Here is a 6,000-nt window from a genome sequence, read left to right on the forward strand (position 1 = left end):
GATGGTGATGGAAAAAAACATGTTTTTTCTTTCTATTTTCTTCTACCAGATCAATTGTGTTATATTATCCTACATTCAATTCACATTTCCACAAACTTCAAAGTGTTTCCTTTCAAATGGTACCAATAATATTAATATCCTTGCATAAGGGCCTGAGCTACAGGCAGTTAGATTTGGGTATGTAATTGTTGGCAAAAAAAATGTGAAAGGGGCTATCCCTAAGACACTCTAGCTAACACTTTAAAAGTATGATGTTGACATAATCAGTCCAATCAAAGCTACTGTAGATATGAAGTGATTTGATGTCATTTTATCTGTGGCCAATGACCTTGAGCCTTCTTGGATGGGCACTTCTAATGTAAGTCTATGACAGCACCCATGAGCTCTCCCTGTAGATTTTGCCGTGATGTTGTGTCCCCATGAGTGACAGAACACAAAACCAATCACAGCGCATCTAGAGAACATTACCAACCCCTACGCTCCGTATTTTCCACTGGCTACCCCACCACCACAGAAAGCACTGACCTAGTCTGAAACACCTGCATTTTGGAGCTGCCTTTTGATGGGACGCCTATCCCTAAGAAGCTCTAGAAAACTAGCAGTCATCAATATTCAATTAAGTCGACAATCTACTGGCAAATCCTTTTCAGTACTTGAGAAATTATTGATAAAATGTATCGGTGCTCATTGGCCATTGGGCATAAAAATTACACAAGAAGTTGAAAATTACAAATTCAACAATGAGTGGTTTGGAAGGAATCAGTGGCTAACACAGTAGCAATCACTAGCCTGCTATTCATTGGAGTGGTTGTGTGGTCCAAGTCTGGTGTTAAGGGTTTCTTTTACAAGCTTAAATGGATAAACTTTCAACATTGGCCATGCTGTCAATCCAGCATGACTTCTGCTGCTTTCAAAACAACTGGAAACTCTGAACTGGGAAATCTCAGACGTCAGTGAGTTCAAGATAACTGAGAACTAGGATAAAAACGAGCTCTTACTGGAAAAAATATGTTTTGAAAGGTTATCCAACTAGGAATTAAAAAGCAGGAACTCGGGCCTCTTTCTAGAGCTCCGACCTGAAGATCGCTGATGTCATGATTCGACCTTGTGTTTTTCCGAGTTCCCCGTTGTCTTGAAAGCACCATAAATCCAGAGAATGCTAGACTTTGATGACAGTTTGATGACAAATATTGCCCACGAAAGACGCCACGCCACCTGGTGGGTGGGTTCAAAAAGGTATTGTATGCTGCTGCATAAATTATGTAATATGCCATGGAGATATGTATACTGTAGCTAAGAAAGTAATACTAAGGGTATGTTGTGACGTGAGCTGTTAGTAGCCCATGTGCCTCACCCTAATCATTTGGTCCCTTTTCCCCTAATAACTTAACATACTGTTCAGACTTGGTGGTGCACATGTAGCCTATAGCCTGTTTTAGAAGAAATGCAATTAGCAAATATTGTAAGAGCTTTCATTGTCTGCTTATATGCCCCTTTATTTATCCTACTGTTCGCACAGGGAGAACACTGTAAGAACGGCACTGTACATTTCAAAATTGCTGAACAAATAGTTATATCGACTACGTCCATCCTAGCCCGCTCATTAAAGTCTTAACCAAAATTACGGATTGCCTCTTATCCACTCGTTGTCCCCTTATGCCATAGTTTGTACATCTCAATCATCAGTAGAAACCACATTTGTTTAAGCAAGCCAGCCATATCAGCCATGTTTTTTGAAAAGGCAGTAAATGAGGCTGAATGAACTGTTTCACTGCCAGACAAGCCTCCGCTGATAGCCAGGTGTAGCAGTGGTAAGGTTTTGGGACTCCTAACAATTTGTGGGCACCGTTATAATGCAAATAATGTATTGTTGTAATGATGGGGCGGTGAGTCGGAAGCAGGTGAAACATTTTAGTAAAACAACAAAACCAAGAACACGACACAAACATAAGGCAGTACATCGATACACAAAAACAATACTAACTGGTGAGTAACATGGGAGAGTGACATATAAAGGGGAATGATGTGTGCCAGGTGTGCGGAATGATGAATCTCAGGACTGTTGTTTAGTACTCTGGTGACGTCGTATGCCGGAGGGGAGGTGCAGGAGCAGATGTGACAATTGTTTAGTGTTGTGCTGTGTAGTGGGTTTGCTAGCATGCATCAAAAATATATATTTTAGTTTGCCCCACCAAGATTTTCATGCTAAAGTTGCCACTGCATATGGAGATGTGTAAATTGGATGCGCATTTTGTACTCATATTATTGTAGCATATGATGCAGCAAATGTAGGGACTACAATGGAAATAAGTCCCCAACTTTACTGTGCATTCCCGGTCACAGATGTTTTTTGTGTGTATGTATATTTTTTTTTTACTAACAAATCAAATCAATCAATCAATCCTAACTGTGCTACTGCAATGTGTTGAATGGCAAGAGACATCAAAAAAATGTAAATACATCTGGTGATTGTCAAGACAAGCTTTTGATACTGGGTAAGCCTACAAGATAAGGAGGAATGTGTTTTATGTTTCTCGAGATTGACATAGTCTGTTTATTGTGGTGTTGAAAATGCAAATATTAAAGTGCCCGAAATCGGTACAGTATATTTTGTTTATGAGTTGTATTGTACATTGGGACAGAAACCTGTTGCTGGAAAGTGCGTTGCATATATTTTATATAACTATAAATATAGCATCAAAATGTTGAAAATCTGATTCCCCAAGCTGATCATTGTCTGCAACCGACTTTGATCGTGAAGTAATGAAACAGGCAGGGAGAGTGAACTCCTCTGTGGTGGTCGCCAAATCACCAACTTTCTGGCCCGTAGCCCTGCGTGGCATCGACTGTGCCACATGCTGAAGTGGCAAAGTCAATATCCCCGGTTATAAAAACAAATGTTATTTGTGGGCGTAAACATTATTTAGAGTTAATTCTATGAGGGGAGAGGGTGTTCAATGTATTTGTCAGTACAAGGGGAGGGTCATGTGAACATATTTTGAAGCTTTTCACCCTCTCTACTGCTACCCGGTCGATGTGGATGGGGCGTGCTCTTTCTGCTGTCTCCAAAAGTCCACGATCATCTTATTCGTTTGTTCACGTTGATGGTTATTTTTCCTGGCACCACTCCGCCAGTTCCCTCACCTTCTCCCTCTAGGCTGTCTCGTTGTTGGTGGTAATCAGATCTACCGCTGTTGTCGTTTGTAAACTTGATGATTGTGTTGAAGACTAGCGTGACCAGGGACTACAGAAGAGGGCAGAGCATGCACCCTTGTTGGGCCCCCATGTTGAGGATCAGCGTAGGTTGGTCCGTCAGGAAGTCCAGGACCCAGTGGCACAGGGCGGCCCAGAGCTTAATGATGAGCATGGAGGGCACTATGGCGTTGAAGGCTGTGCTGTAGTCAGTGAACAACGTTCTTACATAGGTATTCCTCTTGTCTAGATGGGATAAGGCAGTGTGCAGTGCGATGGCTTTTATTTTGTCAAAGACTTTTATTGACAATTACATGAAGTTGATGCAAAGAGTCAATATTTGCAGTGTTGACCCTTTTTTTTCAAGACCTCTGCAATCCACCCTGGCATGCTGTCAATTAACTTATGGGCCACATCCTGACTGATGGCAGCCCATTCTTGCACAATCAATGCTTGGAGTTTGTCAGAATTTGTGGAATTCTTCGACCACAAGTTCTCAGTGGGATTAAGGTCTGGGGAGTTTCCTGGCCATGGACCCAAAACATCGATGTTTTGTTCCCCGAGCCACTTAGTTATCCCTTTTGCCTTATGGCAAGGTGCTCCATCTTGCTGGAAAAGGCATGGTTTGTCATCAAACTGTTCCTGGATGGTTGGGAGAAGTTGCTCTTGGAGGATGTGTTGGTACCATGGCTGTGTTCTTTGGCAAAATTGTGAGTGAGCCCACTCCCTTGGCTGAGAAGCAACCCCACACATGAATGGTCTCAGGATGCTTTACTGTTGGCATGACACAGGACTGATGGAAGCTCTCACCTTGTCTTCTCCGGACAAGTTTTTTCCGGATGCCCCAAACAATCGAAAAGGGGATTCATCAGAGAAAATGACTTTAACCCAGTCCAATCCCTGTACCTTTAGCAAAATATCAGTCTGTCCCTAATGTTTTTCCTGGAGAGAAGTGGCTTCTTTGCTGCCCTTCTTGACACCAGGCCATCCTCCAAAAGTCTTCGCCTCACTGGGGGTGCAGATGAACTCGCACCTGCCTGCTGCCATTCCTGAGCAAGCTCTGTACTGGTGGTGCCCCGATCCCGCAGCTGAATCAACTTCAGGAGATGGTCCTGGGGCTTGCTGGACTTTCTTGGGCACCCTGAAGCCTTCTTCACAACAATTGAACTGCTCTCCTTGAAGTGGTTGATGATCCGATAAGTGGTTGATTTAGGTGCAATCTTACTGGCAGCAATATCCTTGCCCGTGAAGCTCTTTTTGTGCAAAGCAAAGATGACAGCACGTGTTTCCTTGCAGTTAACCATGAGTGACAGAGGAAGAACAATGATTCCAAGCACCACCCTCCTTTTGAAGCTTCCAGTCTGTTATTTGAACTCAATCAGCATGACAGAGTGATCTCCAGCCTTGTCCTCGTCAACACTCATACCTGTGTTAACAAGAGAATCATTGACATGTCAGCTGGTCCTTTTGTGGCAGGGCTGAAATGCAGTGGAAATGTTTTTTGGGGATTCATTTGCATGGCAAAGAGGGACATTGCAATGATTTGCAATAATGTCATACAAACTGAGGCAGCAGACTTTGTGAAAATGTAATATTTGTGTCATTCTCAAAACTTTTGGCCACGACTGTACATGTAATTGTAAGGGAGTGCGTAACTGGCGGCAGGGAAGTCAGGCGCAGGAGGGCACAACTGGGTAATCAACGGAGTAGTTTTATTCATAAAACCACCGGTAACCAGAACCACAAACAAATGGGTACAAAACCCGTTGCGCACCAGAGAAAACGTGCACATGCACTTACAAATAAACAAACAAGACAAAACAAATGGAAAATGAAAAGTGGATCGATGATGGCTAGAAGACCAGTGACGCCGACTGCCGAGCGCCGCCCGAACAAGGAGAGGAACCGACTTTGGCTGAAGACGTGACAGTAGTCATATTGTACATATTGTTACTTCTGACCACAAAAATCCCAAAATAATTCCACTGTATCTCATCCAAATATTTACTTAGTTTAATGTTTAGGATTTATCAAATCTATGAAAACTACATTTTAATACCAGCTACCAACAGGCAGGCTAGCTACTTCACTTACCAGAGTGTTTTATTATTGTGTTTGTTTTCTGTGTATTATTTAAGAAATGGTGATATGAATACAGTCTTATGTCAGTCAGGATGCTTGGCTGACCAAATTTGTAAAGCATTACTTTAATATCATGGCTCTTAGCCACCATGGAAATGTACTTGCCATGAAAAACACCCCTCTACATGTCCTCTCTTTAGGCACAATTTCCCACCATGATTATTTATGTATCTTACTCCTAATAGTGTCGTTATTAGATTAATTTGTTCAGAAATCCACAGGCTCGAGCGATCATGACGGGGCAGACGAAAATTCCAAATAGTATCCGTAAAGTTCGTAGAAACATGTCAAATGTTTTTTATAATCAAGCCTCAGGTTGTTTTTACAATAAAAAACCAACAATATTTCAACCGGGCGGTAGCATTTTCAATAGGAGAGAGAGAAAATGTCTGCTCAGAGCTGCTCGAGCATGCAAAACTCTGCTGGCACCCAGCCATCCACTGACGCAATGTGATCTTTCTCGCTCATTTTTCAGAATAAAAGCCTGAAACTATGTCTGAAGACTGTGAATCTGGTTGATATCCCTTTAATAACACATGTTGTTCTAGCTTGATGTCTCTCCATTAGATCTTGTGGAGAATACTGATCTGAAGATCCTAAGATTTTCATAATGTTATACCCATGGAGATCCTATTAAATTACTAAAGGGGCTATGTCATAAAACCT

Source organism: Oncorhynchus mykiss, chromosome 25 (assembly GCF_057628025.1).
Source record: "Oncorhynchus mykiss isolate SJ-2025 chromosome 25, ASM5762802v1, whole genome shotgun sequence".
NCBI lineage: Eukaryota > Metazoa > Chordata > Actinopteri > Salmoniformes > Salmonidae > Oncorhynchus > Oncorhynchus mykiss.